At 42.1% G+C, this 18,949-nt stretch overlaps 1 long non-coding RNA gene across 2 annotated transcripts in view; it reads right to left on the reverse strand.

Annotated features, from left to right (window-relative positions):
* Nucleotides 1-13,109: 13,109 nt before the first annotated feature.
* The window catches only part of LOC137145370 (uncharacterized), a 34,497-nt gene continuing 28,657 nt past the window's right edge, over nucleotides 13,110-18,949 (reverse strand). For both annotated transcript variants that reach the window (XR_010917640.1, XR_010917641.1), the window contains exon 3: nucleotides 13,110-13,305. This is a non-coding gene — a long non-coding RNA (uncharacterized lncRNA). The remainder of the gene's footprint in view (nucleotides 13,306-18,949) is intronic.

The following is an 18,949-nucleotide window of genomic DNA, read 5'->3' on the forward strand; positions in this document are numbered from 1 at the left end:
ACGGAGCTAGGCTGTTCTCAGTGGCAGAAGATGACAGAACTAGGAGCAATGATCTCAAGTTGCAGTGGGGGTGGTCTAAGTTGGATATTAGGAAAAGCTTTTTCACTAGGAAGGTGGTGCAGCACTGGGATGGGTTACCTAGGGAGGTGGTGGAATCTCCATCCTTAGAAGCTTTTAAGGGCCACTTGACAAAGCCCTGGCTCAGATGATTTAGTTGGGGTTGGTCCTGCTTTGAGCAGTGGGTTGGACTGGATGACCTCCTCAGGTTCCTTCCAACCTTAATTTTCTATGATGCTATGAAACAGGAAGATACTAAGTATTAATTTCTCCCCCTTCTTTTTGACATTTATTTCTTGGACTAGCTATGTTACGCTATCTAGTTATGTACAGAGATCCCAGTCAGAGGTATCTAGGCATGCAGATTATAGGCAAAGGGTCCCACCTCTACACCGTGGAGAGATGGTATATAGTTGGAACATCATCAACAGCCCAACAAGCCAATCATAGCATGGCTTCAGACAATCTAAGACAACAAAATCTGAGAGTCCATATTATACACGGAAGTCTCTTTAACACAGTAACTAACCCAGGGATGTCAAACACATTTGGTGAAGTCCAAATTACTTGTTCTGTTATGGTTTATGAGCAAGATCTATGAATTTAGGGGCTACACACTACACTACACACTACTAGTCCACAACAGGCAGTTTGTACAGTGACTGATGGTTGAATATGGCCCCTCTTTAGTAACTAAAGCAGTGTTTCTCAACCTGGGGTTTTAGAGGGGTCGCAAGTGCAGAGCTGGTATTGGGGGTGGCAAGAAAGGCAATTGCCTGGAGCCACAGGGTCGCCATGAAACTAAGTTACATGCCTCAGCCCCGTGGGGGTGGGACTTAGGCTTCAGGGGTACAGTAGTTTGGAAAGGTTAAGAACCACTGAACTAAAGTTTTAGTTAGCAGTGTCACATTCAGATTAATTCAGTGGGAGAAAGTGACAAGGCACTTTTAGATCCACTGATATCTGTTCTTTGTTTGCTAAACCATTTTCACATGCAATTGTAGTAATAGCGGAAATTAGGTGCACCTGATTATTTGAAAGTCTAGTTCAAAAGGTGTCAGCACTAGACGTAAGAGTTAATACACCACTGACAAGAATGGGGACAGATCACATCACAACCTGTAATAACCTTTGCCGGCAAATGCTGGAAGACCACATCAGGTTTTGCATCAATTGCACTTAGTTTACATTTGGAAGGTGTTCTTCACTCCCCTAATGGCTAGAAACTGAGGGCCAGATCCTCAACTGGCGTAAGGCAGTGTAGTTTCATAGATTTCAATAGAGCTATGCCAATTTACACCACTTGGAGAGCTAGCTCTTACTTTTTAAAAGATGAAAGCTTGAATTTTGCAAAACCTGAATCTGCCCATGGGGGTTAAATAAATACCATTAGACAGCAGGATCTGGCCCACAGGGCAGGTGTTGGATCCCACTGGTTTAAGATATTGCTTTGTAAAACCTGTTCTTTTCAGGCATCTGAAATGCTTCTTCAGTTTTATTCGGTTCACTGCAAATCTCTTATTGGATTCAAAGCAGGTGACTGATAGATGCTGTGCTAAACACTTGGTGGAGAGAGTAAAAGTTGATCTCAGTCCCTGCATCCACTGTTGATTTCACTGGTAGATCTTACTTTTGTAAAATACCGAACACCGTCTGCTTTAAGTAGTCTGAAATCTACAATAGGTACTCAAAGGTGTTAAGCTGTTTTTCTGAAAGCCATGCCCTTTTGAAAACGAGTATTCTGTTTCTGAGGTCAGAGCTCAGGTCTTTTTTCCCAGGCTCTCAAGAAAAGTGATGTAGACCCAGTCACTTGAATCATTTAGAACTAGACTGGACAAGTTAATGGAGAAATTTACAGTACAGAACAGTTCTGCTGTAGCAGGATGTCCAGGGGATGGACAAAATGAACTAATACAATATTTTTTCATGCTCTCTAATTTCTATGATTAAAGTAGTTGACATTAACCTCTACTATGTAGCCTTCTAACTAACATTACTGTACTATTCCCTCCACTAATAGGGAATTGTGACAGCATGGTACCCACCTCTCGCAAATACTCCTTCTGGTTGGGTCTGTCTCCAGTCTTTAAACTGTCCCGGCCCTGGTATCAGGCCATACCCCCAGGCTTCTTCCCTGGAAGCAATGATTTTACGCTCTCTGGGCCCTTCCAGCCCCAGCTGGGCTCCTAAGTAGTTCAGATCCCCTTCAGGGGGTTTATTGCTGTCCAACTGTAGGCCACTCCCTCAGTGTCCAGGACGGCGGGGAAGGAACCCAGGTCCACTAACTACTATGGCTTCCAGTCCAGAACCCTAAGAATAGCAGTCCCGCACCACCATGTCCCTGTAGCAAAATTGCCTTCACTTCCCTGGGCCACTTCCCCAGAGCCCCAGCCTTCCTCAATGTTTCACCCTTACCTTCGGGCTCTTCCAGGTTAAAGCCCAGCAGCCAACCAGGAGCTTGTTCTTGCTCCCTCAGTCCCTGCCAGCACTGAGCTGTCCATGGTGCCGCAGCTCCTTTTAGCCCGCCAGGAGCACTGCCTGCACTCCTCTGACTCCAGCAAGGAACTGCCTCTGATCAGCACTGCAGCTCCTGTTTATATGGCCCTCCTGGGCGTTGATTGATTTCTCCCTGCAGCCTCTGATTGGCTGCTTCCCCTGCAACTACTCTAGGCTGCTTGGAGGACTCCCCTACTGCTCCTTTCTTGGGATAAGTGTGGCAGGACTCTGAGGCTTCCAGTAGGGGGCTTCTGGGCCTAATCCACCCCATCACAGGAACATCATGAACAACGCATTAATGTTGATTAGTTAGAAATAATTGTAAATCTTTTAATGATGATCATTGTAGAATAATCTGATATGCTGCTATTATCATATATTCCACTTTTAATTCTCATGCTTACTCATGTCAGTTCACACTAAACTAAGAGGTGGCAGATTTACTGCTGTTCCTTGTTTGTATAGGCTGTCAAACTGTTCCAATTTCCGGTCAAATGCTGTGACAACAAGCTCCTCCTACCACCAAAGCTCAGCTACTTATTTCCTTCCTTCCACAGCAAGCTTCCAACACTACCATGCATTAAATTCTGGCCTGTTGACAGAACAACGCATACCCGGGACACTAGTGTGTTCCCTTTAGGTGCCTGAAAACTATAATAGGATCACCTCAGTCTTCTGTCTTCCAATCTGCCCTCTGCTTAGCCTATCCTAAGGCTTCCAAACAATGAATTCATTTTGTTTTTCTCCTCTTTGCTTTCTACAAGAATATGAATATTGTATTTTAAAGCAAGGTAAGGTATACACAATATACTAGACAGGGGTATGCTTATTCCTCTGAGCTGAAATGTTTTCCTTTGTTTTTCTTATATCCATACTTTACAGAAGTGATACTCAGAGCTCAGTGGATCAGGAGCCAAATTAGCAATCAACACTACCCAAAAGAGCACAGTAGTGTGAATTCATTGTTTCATTTACTACAGTACTATATATTCCTATTTAAACAGTATGGCAGGGGAAATATTTAGTTTATTGTTTATATATCTATATCTAGATATAGATATAGATATATCCTAATAGCATAATAATATATACATATATATTATTCTCACAGCAAAATGAGTGACCAAGTATTATTATTTTATCAACTACAATTGGTTAATAACATAGTAAAAGCATCCTGATTGGTTAAGAACTTAGACTGGTTAATTCAATCACACAGTGTTTTAATATCATGTGCTGCAAACAGCCGAAGGAGACACCTTAAAAAACCACACCTTGAGAGCCACAATCTGAGTATCACTACTTTTCAGGAAGAAACAATGAGATATACTCCCCACTCTGTCCATTATGCTACGTTAACAGATGCAAAATGTACAGTAAACCTGTCTCCTCCTTCCCTCAGCTTGGGTCATGTTAAAGAGGAGAATGTTCTGAATTGATAAGATTGCAATGATAAAACCACTTCTCTGCCAACTCCACCAAACACGTGACTTACAATGAGTAGATGCCGGGCTTCCCTTACTGGACTTGGGACTTTGTGCTTAAATTAGAAGGGTATCCAAAAGATATCAGATGGACAAAACAAAATATTCAAACACAAACTGAAGGACTTTGAAAATGAATGTATGTAGTGGTGATAATTTAATAAGGATTTATTTGTTTCAGCATTTAGTAATGAGATTCTCCTAGAAGAAAGAATTAGATTCTCTCTTAGGAAAAAAAGCTAGTCACCAACAGTTAAATACTGAGATTTTTAAAACAGCGCAGGGGATTTAGTCACACATTTTTCATTATAATGAATGCAAGATGTATATCTAAAGCTTCTGCACTAGTCTGATAGTCAGAGATTATGGGTGGGAGAGGTAGAACAGATGTGGGGATTGGAGAGGGCAGGCAGATTTGATGTCACTTGCATTTCTGTAGAAAATGATAGACCTCCCACTTTTTTCAATCCACTTTAAGCACTGACCATTACATCATCTAATCTGATGTCTTGTCTATCACAAGCCATTAAATTTTGCCATTACCTCTTTATTGAGCCTACATAAAAGTGGTAGAAAAACTAACCATTTTATTGGCAAAGAAACATAACAGAGATGTGCAAAAGGGTCTGGAAGTAGAAAAGAAAGGAGGACTAAGTAAAGTTACATTCCATGTAAACTTCTAACTCAGAAAGACCAGAGAAGACTCCCTCTTTAAATCTCTCTTTTGCTGTATTGCCTACAAAAACCTGTTAGGCTGCTGGTGTGCTAAAACTACTGTCTGTCATGCTCACCAATGTTGTCTCATTGTTTCCTTGTATTCCCACAGCGGTCTTTCTTGCTTTCCACCTGTTGTCCCTTTTCCTATACTTAGACTGTTAGCTCTTTGGGGCAGACACTGTCTTTTTATTGTGTGTGCACACAGCGCCTAATGCAGTGGGGTCTGCTGCAGGACTGTGACTCACAGGTGCTACCATAATACAAGTAAATAATAAGAGAAGCAGAACAACAACGAAGAACTTTACCACACTATGCCCACCAGGAAAAACCTGGTCATCTCGCCAGAAAGATACTGGTGAGTATCTAATATGAACAGAATTTAACTGGTCTCCAGGGCTAGAGGGCAACATAACTTTAGCTAAAGTACAAGACTGTTAATGGTATAAAATATGGACCTCAATAACATGACAGAGGGAAAGATCTTCAGGTAAACTGGGCTTGCCTACATGCACAATTGTACTGGCTTAACTAAAGGAAGTGATTTTAAACCAATTCAGTGAAGGCGGTGCAAAAGGCTGTGTTTGCCTTAACTATGTTGAATTTAGATCCGTTTAAACACACTTACTTTGGTTTAGCTTAAAATAAACTATTCCAACTGAAATAGGCATCTACACTGGTTTAACGAAATCAATTAAAAAAAAAAAAAAGAATCACACCAGAGTCAAATTGGTGCAACTTTCTCACACACACAAGCCCTTAAATTGAATGTGGTCATTATCCCATTAAGAACACATTCATTTTCAATTGCTTCCACGCTCTCTGAAACAAACGGTTATGAGGCATGCAATTCAATGTTTGCTTTGTCTTTTGCTGACCTAGATTTTCCAGCAGCTATCAAGGTAAACTTCCCCCACTCACTCCTCCACAATTACCACCCTTCCTTAAGATTTAGATATTTGATCAGAGCGTCCCCTCCTACCTGGACGGGCACAAAGATTAGAAGTTTCACTTTTACTCCAGAAAAGTATAGTTCATTGAACTTGCACTTTGGAAACCGCCAGCTGCATTTTGATTGTAGTACTAACGCCTGGGTCAGGACATGGAGGTTTAAACCAAAGGTCCTTTAGCTTTCAGTGTCAAAGAGTAACTCTGCTTACTGTGTGGCCTGGATTCATGAAAGGAATTTGTACTGAGCCATTCTCCCCCTCCAGCTTGTACCACTTTGAAGCCGAAATCAGTTTTCAGTATTTGAGCAGCAGCTGCTCATGAAATGTGAGGGCATTGTAATGATCAGGGAAGAGTTCCTCAGGCTAGAAAGAAGAGGGTTTTATAAAGCCCTACCTCCTTCTTATACCTGCCAGCAGGAAACTCCTATAACAGGGTCCTAGGGTAATAGAATATTCTGTCTTTTTTAAGGAGGGGGAAGAGGAAATATGAAAATTTAACCATGAGCCGTGATTTAAGTGTTTTCCTGAATGGGGATAGACTTCAAGTTAAGCATATACTTAAGTGCTTTGCTTAACTGGGGTCAAAGAGGGGTAGAAGTGTACAGAAAGAAATACAGCTTGCAAAGAGCTTCTTAAAATAAATGACAGGAGGTGATAAATATAATAAGAGATACTTTCAATTGATCCAGATCAGTGGAATCTCAGTGATGGTTTCGAATTCCATTTTAATGCCATATAATAATTAGCAATGAGCCTAAATTCTGGGGGGGGAGGTGAAATCCAAACCCAGATCTGGATCTGAATACCGAAAGGAACCCCTACATTTATAAATAACTGGCCAAACCAAAACCTCAGCATCAGAACTTCTCCCTCGTCCCTCACCAATCTTGGGGTATTAGACATATGGATCCAAATCTACATTATGTGGCTTGAGCCCATTTCTAATATTAGGCTATGTCTACACTGCAGTGTAGAATCGATTTTGCAGGTTCAATTGAGCGGCAGTAAAGACTTACTCAATTGAACCCAGAAGTCGACTCTGTAAATCCACCTCAGCAAGTACCTTAGCGCTGCGTTGATGGGAGGGCATTTTCCATTGGTGCAGTGCAGTGGAGACGCTGCCGTAAGTAGACATTAGGAAGTCGATAGGAGATATGCAAGTTACTGTAGGTAGCTTGCGTATCTCCCATTGACTGCCGCCGAAGTCCATGGGCATTGTAGACTAGGCCTTAATTAACAATAAATATCAGACAATCAAGGTTTTACAGAGGCCTCAATTTAAATACACTACAAAAATCTTAATAAAGATTTTAAAGCCCATGTAGACCAATATCAAAGCTCAAGACGCAGGAGCTTTCTAGATGGAGGCACCTGAATTTGCCACAGGGGTTTTACCACACTTCCTATGGCTGGTCTCAGAGCTCTGTCCTGGGATAATGAACAGCTTGTGTATTTTACTCTGGGCCTGACAGCTGGGACGGGTACTGTGCTGGAATAACTCACAAGAGAACTATTAGCGTGCAAAACTCTGCTGTTTATTTGACTGCTTCAGATGAATGATCCTGGCTAATCAATAGTGGTGATCAGCAAACATAGGGAGTTGCACTGCATCATTCATGTGTTGATCTATTCAGTTCAATGACACAGTAGATGCTGTTGTATGCTTATCAAAAAGTAGACCCTGCCTCCCAAAGAAAAATGCTCTAGCACGGAGGAGGAAGGCATTGTAATATCTCTACAGGACAAGAGAGTTTATCCACAGGGAAATTTCTAGAGGGTTCTTGAGGGTGTCACTTGCCCTTATCACACATCGCAATGCATGCACAGGAAGAGTAGGGTATGTCTACACTAGAAACACTACAGCAACACAGCTGCAGTGATGTGGGTATACTGCTGTCGTATAGACGCTACAATGACGGAAAGGGTTCTTCCATTGCTGTAGTAACTCCACCTCTCTGAGAGGAAGTAGCTAGGTTGACAGACGAATTCTTCCAGCAGTCTAGCACCATCTACACTGAGGCTTAGGTCAGTTACGTCTCTCAGGGGTGTGACTTTTTACCAGGAGATAAATCACTGGTCCCCCAGCACTGCACTCAGAATGATGGAAAGTGTGACTGGTTTGATTCCCATGAACTTTTGAGCTTGGTTCAAATGGATGCGTACTTCCTTCAGTTTTGCCCCAAACTGCTGGCTTCCACCTACTTGTGAGGTAGAAGAGATGATTAAACCTGGGTTCAATGTTTCAGGTGACTAATTTATTTGCCAAAAAATGCAGTTTCTGCTTGACTGAAATGGTTTATAAATTTGACATAAATCTGCCAAATAGATTCAGCCAAAAATTTAGGGGAGGAGGGCAGAGATTCATGAGGGGACTTAGAGCATGCCTACACCACAAAAAAAACCCGGGGGCACCAACTCTCAGAGCCTGGGTCAATTGACTGAGGCTTGCAGGGGTCAGGTTGTAGAGCTAAAAATAGCATTGTAGAACTTCCCCCTCAGGCTGGAGACCCAGGATCTAAAACCCAGCAGGGGGAGAGGGCCTCAGACCTGAGGCTCCAGCCGAGCAGGAACGTCTGCATTGCTATTTTTAGCCCCACAACTTGAGTCCTGAGAGCCCGGGTTAACTGACTTGGGTTTCTAAGACTCTCTGCTGCGAGTTTTTCTTTGCAGTGTAGAAGTACCCTTCTGTGCTTTTCACAAAACCACTGGAGGTGGCGGTGGATGATGGCTCATTGGGTCATAGAGAGTTAGAATAACTGTAGAGCCTGGGAGTTAGGGCACTCACATGGGAGAGTGGTCATTTGAGTTCCAGACCCTGCTCCGGTGGCTATTTAAGTACAATATATACAAGGTGGAACAGGTTCCACAGAAGACATGGAGAAAGACCTACCCCAGATTACTGTATAACCTGGTTCCTTTGTTTAAAAATGCCTAAAATCAAAACAAAAAATTTCATTTGATCCAAAATGAATTTTCCCCCCTAGTTTTCTGTTTTGCCAAGAAAACTGAAACAATTTTTGCTTTGGGTCAATCTGAAATGAAGTTTTTTTCAATATTTCACTTCAGCCAGCAAACTGAAAAAAATCTATTGTTTGCACAACTCTAGTGATAAATCTGCTCATGACCACTAAAATTTGGACCAGACTCTCCAGTAGGTTCATAAACCTTTCAGAAAGCTACCCTGAATTTTGGATTTGTAACGAAGTATCAGAACACAACTTGTCTGGTTTCACGAGGAGAGTTGCTCAGCTCTGACACCGCTATATATAGTAACTATTGAAACAGCTTTTGGCTAGTCTTTGTTTTCTAATAGAAATGGGAATGAAATTCCACAGGGTTTTTAAAGACCTAGTGTACTAGCACTCAGCCACACGGAAACATTTTTTTAAAAGTCACTGGAACAGTCTTTTAACATTAAGTTCAGACAAATGGAACTGACTTTTTTTAAAAAGTAACTTGAAAACTGAAAGCCAGGAAAGTTTATTTATTCCATTAAGGCAGACACACTTTATGGGGAAGACAGTCAACTATGAGCACTTTTAGTTAAGTTCTAATATATATTTAAGTGTGTATGATGAGTAGATGTTCTTTCGTTCTAAAGAAGTGGCTGATTGAGCGTTAAGATGCTAGATCCTGTTCCTGGTGAAGTCAGCAGTTAAATCCCTACTGACTGCAATGAGAGCAGGAGCAAGCCAGTAAGTAGCAATCAAAATCTTCTGGTTTTGTTTTGTTTTTTAAAATCAGCCTTTTCACACAAACATGGTGTAACTGCAACCTTCCATCTCCCTAGAAATAATGCAACTTTTGCAGATTTCCTTTACAATTCTTGTTTTGATCTGACTGGAAATAAAGTGTAATTTTTAACAATGAGGGTCATCAATCATTGGAATAAATTTACCCAGGATTGTGGTGGCAATTTTAAAATCTAAATTGGAGGTTTGTCTAAATCACACGCTCCAGTTCACGGGTTCACAAACTGTGGTACGTGCACCACTGCTGGTACAGGAGTTTGTTGGAAGTGGCATGCCAAAAGCTCTGAGAAAAGCAAAATGAAATCTTTCAGTTTCAGTCATCACACTCACTGCAGCATGCCAGAAAATTCCTCAGCTGCATGATGCTCTTTCCTGGCTGCTTTCAGCCATGATGGTGAACACCACTCGCTGCCATGGTAGTTTTATTTAGCAGTGTGTTGTGTGCAGTGGCTGTGCAGATGGGCGCTGTGCTCAGCTGGTGCACAGGTGGCTGGCTTTCCACTGCACCTAGCCTTCAGCTTGTGCCTAATTGCTCAGTTTGAGATACTGAGGCAAACTTGCAAAGTTCCATATTGCACTGCCAGAGCTCCTCTCATCCCAGAAGATATATGCATACAAGGCTGTTTCAGAACAGCTGCAAAACCTGCGGCCACAAGGAGCACCAAGATCAAAGGCCCATGTCCAGGATTGCTTTCAGCTGCAGATGGCCACCACAGCTAAGGAGTGCTATGGAAAGTCTGACTGAATAAAAAGGAAACTGAGGCAATCACCAGCTAGCCCCTTGTCTGGTAGTTGCTCACTATGACTCCAGCTTGCCAGATGGATTGTTAAGAGTGTCTCCCCTTTCAGGGCAGTAAAGAGTCTAGTAAGTCTCTTTATATCAGCCCAAAAGCAACTGTGCAAGTTAACGGGTTAAATCTCCCCTGTTTGAATTACACAGAGGGACTAGGCAGTGATGCTCAAGGTCTCCTTTACTTTTTGCATTGTGCAAATGGTTCCAAGGCCAGAGGATGAAGAACAATGAATCTATCAAAGAATAAACTTTGCAGGAACACATCAGAAAATAACTTTATATGATGATCGTCTTATATTTTTATCTAACCCAAACATTTCCCTAAAATTAGTAACTGAAGAAATCCAAGACTTTGGAAAAACACCTGGATTCAAAGTAAATTATGCCAAATTTGAAATGCTAGCTATATATTTGCCAAACTCTGAGAAGTCATTTTTCCAGAAGACTTTTGGCTTCAAACTGACAACAAGTTCTATACAATACTGGAAATTCAAATCTCAAGCAACCTAGAAGAGCTCTGTGATTAAAATGTCAAACCACTACTTCAGCAAAGGAAAAAAGATCTGGAGTGTTCGGGGAAGTATGTAGTTTATTGGTTGGGAAGAATAGCCACAGTCAAAATGAACATTTTGCCAAGGATATCTTTCTTGTTTCAAAATCTGTCTGTAATCATCCCAGATAAAATCCTAGCAGGAATACAGAGGATGTTGTTAGACTTTATATGGAATAATGAAAGACCAAGAGTAAGTGCAGGGTAGACTAGCTGTTCCAATTACATGATACTATCAACCCAGCCAGTTCAAAGCAGTAGTGAATTGGGATTGCTTTAATTCAGGGTCTTTACTGAACAAGACAATTGTGGTAGTGTAAATATTGCTACCATAGATTAAATTAACATATACAAAAATCACATCCTCCAGAAATTCATACACATCCTTTAGCAACGGCTATTTTATGGGTTTGGGATAGCACTAGAGACAAGTCCTTTTCCCTTTGCCAATGACACCCATTGCAAATAATCCAGATCTTAACCAAATCACAAACCAGAGAGTTTTAAAGATGAGGAAAGCCACGGAATACAAATGATCGGCCAGCCATTCAGTAAAGAAACTTTTCTAGCTTATTAAAAGGGCCCCCTCTCCCCTGACACCTGTACTTTCCAGGTAGATATGATGTTTCTCAACATTTTAGGAAAGCTGTTTTATCCACAACGCTAACTTTAATAGAAGTGATGGTATCTAGTCAATTAAGAAACAAAATTATTACCAGTGTATATCAATCTTTGCAGGCAACTTTCCTAACCATAAATAAATAAATACAAAAGTCCATATGTGACATGCTGGTGAAAGGCTCTGGACAGACAAATTATCCCAAAGGTATGGGATATGATCTGGAAAAGAGGACCAGCAATCTCAGTCTGTAGCACAATAAAATGAAATTTCTTTAAGATATTGTTTCAATGGTACCTCATACCTGCGAGCTTAAAATACATAGAGAGATTGAATGTGGTAAGTATTGGAGGAATTGCGGAGAAAAAGATTTTATGCACGTACAGGGGACATGTCCAATCAGACAGTACTAGGATGCTATTTGTAACCAAATATAACAAACTGTTGGATTTTATTATCCCTGGGTAATTCTCCTAGGGATTCCTAGCAAAAATGGTTACAGAAAAGGAAATGAAGAATAAATCTTTTGTCTGTTAGTAGCTGCTGGGCTACTGATAGCCTCTCATAGGAAAACAAATAGTCCAACTCTAGAGGAATGTTTAAAAAGATATGGGAGGTTGTTATGGAAAAGTTAATGCCCCAGTTACATACCTAGTAAAATAGTCAGAGGACAAAAAAATACTGAGATATTTGGTTACCATTTATTCAATACTCAAAGCGTACTCGCCTTCAGAAAAACCCAGCACCTGTACAACTTGTTTGAATACTAACATTTGATAGACATGCCTGCTTTGTTAAATATGTATAACCAGATTTCACTCAATTTAGTAAAGACCTTGGAAACAGCATGTCACGAGTAGTGTAAAGATGCTTGCTCTGACGAATGGTAGTATCCTGTTAAATAGAGAGCTGTGATGATTATATTACCGAATAACGTTTCTTTAAAAAAAATGCACTGTTGTAATGATTATTGTTTTGTCACTAGTATTTACATAGCAATGCTTTGTAAACCTGTGAAAACTTTCTAAAAATAAGTGTGTGTGAGAGGGGGAAGGGGCGGGGGGTGAATCATGAATCCAGGTGTCCCACTTCTTTGAGTTTGGACCTTTCTGGTTTGCAGACTTTAGTAACCCCTCTGCTGGGGCTGGTAGAGGAACCCTGACTCACCCATGTGTCTGGATTCCAATCCACGAATCCTGCAAGAAGCAATTGTAGGCTGTTTCCCACGACCACATTCCAGGACCTTCTTGAGGAGGTCCAGCTACCTGAGCAGCTTCCCATAGTCTGTTGCTGAAGAGCCCTGTTCCAGTGGTTCCTCGGCCTCTCTAGCAGCCTCTGCTCCTTTTTGACCTGAAGCCTTTTTGTCTTCCCAACTGTTGCAGGGCCAACAATCAGCCCCAGCAGAGCCTATTGACTTGTAATGGTTGGGCCAGCCTGGGGTCTGTACACCTCCTAACAGCCTCCCCCTCCTCACCCAAAAAAAAAAATCCACTGCAAATCCGGGGCTCCCTCTACTCTCCCTGGCCTGCCCTGCAGAGTCTGCAGCCTGGCCCTGGGGGCTGGAAGGCAGGGAGTGCATGGGAAATTTCCTCCTTCCCTCCTGCCTCTGCAAGGAAGTTGGAGACGTAGGGTGGCAGCATTGCCGACCTTAAAGCATTCCAAAATCATGAATCAGCCTCCAAAAATCATGAGATTTTTTTTTTTTTTAATTAAAAAACAAACAAATTTTGGATTCTTCTGAATTGTTGTCTGGTTTTTGAGCCTTTAGGGTGCACGTCACATTTTCAAACACTTCTTTGCAACCATGAGGGCTACAAACATACAGCTTCCCCCTCCTCCCATCATGAAAGCTGAGATTCTCACGCACTCTGTTGATTTCAGGCACTGGAGCTGTAAGAAACACACCAAGATTACGAGACTCATGATTAAATAGTGAGACTTGGCAACTTGTTGGTCGGGTCTGTTGGATAAATGCCTGGCTACAGGACAAAGGAGAGCTGCCTGACTGTTCAGCAGTAGAGCAACCAGCTGCTTGAACCTCCTCTCCCCACAGGGCGATCCCCTGAGCAGCATTCCAGGCATCCAATGGCCCTGCTTGGGTGGGGATCAGAGATGCTGAGAAGTAAGAGGTTCCATGCAGTGAAGATTCCTGGTCCACAGGTAAAGACTCCATCTCCCCTTTCAGCCAAGCCTGGCTCGTGTTCAGCAATGATCCAGATGTGAAATAGCAGCAACTTCCAACTTAAAAGACATGTTAAAGACAAATCTGAATGTCGTGCAGCTGTGCTCATCAAAATAGAGCACAGCACCATCTGCTTCTGGCTATTGAAGTAACACAAAAATAGTAGTAGTAGAAGAGTAATCATGGTTGCTTCACCATGTTTCTCTTTGAGGCACCATCTAAAAATCTGATGTTTAAAAAGGATGAACACAAAAAGGAGACATCAGTTTTTCAAGAAGGTGGTAGGTGGACAAATAACGTTTGAGAACCACTCTATTAGTTCCTATAATGTGTGTTAAGCAGAAGGTCATAGTGGAATCACAGGTCTCTTCTGGCCTTAGAATCTATTCATCTACTTTATCTGATTATCTATATATGTACACATTTATACTATTTTTTTCTTCTGTGCAAGTGTTCTTGACACTCTAGCTCTTGTTACATCAGAGCAGACAGAAACGTACATCCATTAGTAGCTCATCGTGCAGTTTTGTACGTGTAATATTAATTACAATGCAATACTTATTAACACGGTTTTTTGATTTACTCAAGTATGATTGCTTGCTCAGTATACACCTTCAGTTTTAGAAAAGCTGTATCTTGTAGGTTATTTAAGGAACTAATTATTTTCATAACCACACAATGTACATTCACTACCTCATCCCTGGTTTTGGAGGATTAGCCAGTTCATTACTGTTGCCCGCCAACTTTTCAATTGCTAGATATATTAGCTCACCATATTATCTAAAGGCTAGAAATGACATTAAACATAGGGAATATTGACATTGTGATGAAATTGTAAGAACATTATTTAAATCACATATTGCTTCCAGAGTATTCATCCATCTGTTTTTCATTATATTTGCTATTGATGTTTCTATGAGAAAGTAGTAGTGGGAAAGAACGAAGAGTTCTGTGGTCGGTGAAAAGTAGAGCATACCAGAATGACACAATGAGAGAAGCAAAGCTGTTAATATAGAATGAATTTAGAAGATCTGAGCCCTAATTCAAGGTTTAATGTAGGGCAGTGTGGATCCAGCTTTAAATATTTTCTTCTGTAATGCTGATCTCCATAGCTGTTGGCATCAACTTTCTTGGAAGTTCCATGCCATGATATGGGGAATCCCTCTATGTCTTCAATGACATTTCAGTAATGTTAGTAGGCTATTAAGCAGGCAATAAAATGCAATTGTATATACAAAAATTAATTCCCATTTTTGTAATTCAACTGAGAAAAAAGTCACTGATCTTCATTCATAATTATTTATGTGCATAAATCATAAGCTATATGCAATATATGGGATATTACATATGCCTCTAATCTACTGCATTTCAAACGTTCATATATATTATTGAAAATATTGAATAGTACTGGATCCAGGACTGACCCCTGCAGGACCCACTAGATATGCCCTCCCAGTTTGACAGCATACCATTGATAACTATTCTTTAAGTATAGTCTTTCAGTCAGCCATGCATTCACCTTACAGTAATTTCATCTAGACCACATTTTCCTAATTTGCATATTAGAATGTCATGTGGGACTGTGTCAAAAGCCTTAATAAAATCAAGATCATCACATATACCAATTCCCTCTTATCCTATAGTCCAGTAACCCTGACGAAGGAAATCAGTTTGGGTTGGCGTGATTCGTTCTTGGCATATCCATGCTGGCTACATCTTATAACCCTATTATCCCCAAATGCTTACAAATTGATTATTTAATAATTTGTTCCAGTATTTTTCCAGGTATCAAAGTTAGGCTCACTAGTCTATAATTCCCCAAGTCCTCATTGTTCCCAATTTTAAACATTGGTACTATGTTTGTGCTTCTCTAGTCTTCTGGAACCTCACAAATCCTCCAGGAATGCTCAGAGATAATTGTTAATGGTTCTCAGATTGCTTCAGGGAGTTCTTGGATGAATTTCATCAAGCCCTGCTGACGTCAATACATCTAACATATCTAAATATTCTTTAAACTGTTCTTTCCCTAATTTGACTTACATTTCTTTTTGTTAATATTAATGGTATTCAGCATCTGGTCACCATTAAACTTTTTAGTAAAGACTGAAAAAAATAGGCATTAAACACTTCAGGCATTAATGACTTTCTTGATGTCAAAACGACGAGAGTCCTGTAGCACCTTAAAGACTAACAAATTTCTGTAGGCATAAGCTTTTGTGGGCTGCAACCCACTTTGTCAGAAATTTGTTAGTCTTTAAGGTGCTACAGGACCCTCGTTGTTTTTGCTGTATACAGACTAACATGACTACCCCTCTGGAACTTTTCTTGATGTTATTAGTTATTAGTTCTCCTTCCCTGCTAAGTAGAGGACCTACACTTTCCTTCATCTTTCTCTTGCTCCTAAATACATTATTTAAAGAACCTATTCTTGTTGCCTCTTATATCCCATGCTAGGTGTAACTTATTTTGGGCCTTAGCCTTTCTGACTTTGTTCCTGCATGCTTGTGCTGTTCTTTTGTACTCCTCCTTAGCAATTTGTCCATGTTTCCACTTTTTGTAGGATTCCTTTTTGATTTTCAGGCCATTAAAGAGCTCCTGATGAAGCCATATCAGCCTCTTACTATTCTTCCTTTCCTTCTTCTGCATCGGGATAGTTTGCAGTTGTGCCTTTAACACTGTCTCATTGAGAAACTGCCAGCTCTCTTGAACTCTTTTCCTTTAGATTTTCTTTCCACGGGATCTTAGCTACAAGTTCTCTGTTAAAGTCTGCTTTTTAACATACATTGTCTTTATTCTGTAGCTTTCGCTCCTTCCCTTCCTTAGAATCTGAAATCTATAATTTCATGATCACTTTCACCCCAATTGCCTTCCATCTTCAGATTAGGGTGGCCAACTTTCTAATCGTTGAAAACCAGACATCCTGCCTCATCCATTCCTCCAGGGCCCTGCCTCTCCCCCAAGGCCCCCCCCCTTGCCCCGCCTCTTCCCCCAAGGTCCCCTCCATCGCTCACTCCTCCCTCCCCCAGGACTCACCTGCCACCTGCAGAGCTGGGCTGGGAGAAGCTGATATGGAGCCTGCCTGCCCACCTGCCTGGGGCACACTGGGGCAGAGGGGCAGACAGGATCCCCCTCTGGACACCATACTTACTTCTCCGCCAGAGAATCTGGAGCGGGGTCTAGGAACCAGCCAGCCACTTTTTTCCATGACCTGTCAGGTGTCAACAGCTCTGCTGAGCAGAGAGCAGCTCTGCAGGCAGCAGCAGCTGCCCTTCCTGCTCCCCCTGGTGCCAGAGGCTGGTTACTGCAAGTAACCAGACTTTTTAGTGTCCGGTCAGCAATGATGACCGGCCACGGCCAAGTTCCGTTTTTTACCAAACTTTTCAGTCGAAAATCAGACACCTGACAATTCTACTTTCAGATTCACTATCAGTTCCTCCCTGTTGGTCAGAATCATGTCTAAGATGGCCTTTCCCCAGTTACTGGTTAAAACAAAACACTGCACTGCACACACTCTCCCCCCTCGGGAGAGGATGACAGATAACAAACCACATGTGACAGATGTGAGTCACATCAGTTAATGCACAACTGGAAAGCGGGCAGGCACCATGATGATGCAGTCAGTACAAGAACCTATATAGAACAGAACAGAAAAAAAAAAAGAGCTTTTTGCAGGATCAGGGTCAGACACAAGTTAATTAGACTTGAGACAGGATCTCGGTGTCACTTTAAAGGGATGGTGTCAATATGCTTTCAGGCTCAGATTTAGGTCTCAGCCCTGCAAACACATATAGGATTAACTTTAATGTGTCTAGTCCCTTGAAATCAATGGGTGGAAGAGTTTGCCCATGTTGAACAGCTTGCAGGATTGGGGCCTAAGCACTGAAAGAGATCAGCAATCGGGCTGTGCAGGAGAGACGTGTACCTGCTGCCTTACCATCCCTTTCTACAAACAGAGCTTAACCGCGCACGCACACAAGCAAAAATAGGAAGCAGACAGTTTGAAGGCCGCTTTTCAGTGGAGGCCCTAGAATCAGCGCAGCTGGTTCCTGCTGGGAGTGAGGGAGCTCTCCCCTCCAAAACATACTCCTGAAAAGGAAGGACCCTGGAGTTTACAAAACTATTTGGTGCGGGTAGCAGGCCAACAGCAGCGTTTGTACAGGATCCTACAGGTGGGAAGAAGGAGAAGGCAGAAGGGCCAGGAATGGGAAAGGTGCTCTGGAGCTAGGAGGCCAGAGGTCCAACCCTGAATGTTACAGTTGGGGGAGCAAGGGGCATCTAAAAAGCGAGTGTCCCTAAGTAGATGGAAGGAAAGAGTTTACCAAGAGGCAAGAACTAAGACAAGGGCCCAGAGAGTCCCACCCAATAAGCGATTGGGTTGGAGGAGGATCTGCGTTTGGTGTGGGGAGAAGGGCCATAGAATCATAGAAGATTAGAGTTGGAAAGGACCCCAGGAGGTCATCTAGTCCAACCCCCTGCTCAAAGCAGGACTAACAACTAAATCATCCCAGCCAGGGCTTTGTCAAGCCGCAGCTTAAAAACCTCTAAAGATGGAGATTCCAACACCTCCCTAGGTAACCCATTCCAGTGCTTCACCACCCTCCTAGTGAAAAACTTTTTCCCAATGTCCAACCTAGACCTCCCCAACTGCAACTTGAGACCATTGCTCCTTGTTCTGTCATCTGCTACCATTGAGAACAGTCTAGCCCCATCCTCCCTGGAACCCCCTTTCAGGTAGTTAAAGGCTGCTATCAAATCCCCCCTCATTCTTCTCTTTTGCAGACTAAACAAGCCCAGTTTCCTTAGCCTCTCCTCATAAGTCTTGTGCTCCAGCCCCCTAATCATTTTTGTTGCCCTCCATTCGACTCTCTCCAACTTGTCTACATCCTTTTTGTAGTGGGGGGCCCAAAACTGGACACAATACTCTAAATGTGGCCTTACCAATGCCTAATAAAGGGGAATAATCACTTCCCGCGATCTGCTGGCAATGCTCCTCCTAATGCAGCCCAATATGCTATTAGCCTTCTTGACAACCAGGACACACTGCTGACTCATATCCAGCTTTTTATCCACTGTTACCCCCAGGTCCTTTTCTGCAGAACTGCTGCCTAGCTCGTCGGTCCCCAGTCTATAGCTGTGCATGGGATTCTTTCTTTCTAAGTGGAGGACTCTGCACTTTTCTTTGTTGAACCTCATTAGATTTCTTTTGGCCCAATCCTCCAGTTTGTCTAGGTCACTCTGTATCCTATCCCTACCTTCCAGGGTATCTACCACTCCCCCCAGCTTAGTGTCATCCGCAAACTTGCTGAGGGTGCAATCTACCCCATCTTCCAGATCATTAATGAAGATATTGAA

Source organism: Emydura macquarii, unplaced genomic scaffold (genome assembly GCF_026122565.2).
Source record: "Emydura macquarii macquarii isolate MOO-44397 ecotype Brisbane River unplaced genomic scaffold, CSIRO-AGI_Emac_v2 contig_3530, whole genome shotgun sequence".
Taxonomy (NCBI): Eukaryota; Metazoa; Chordata; order Testudines; family Chelidae; genus Emydura; species Emydura macquarii.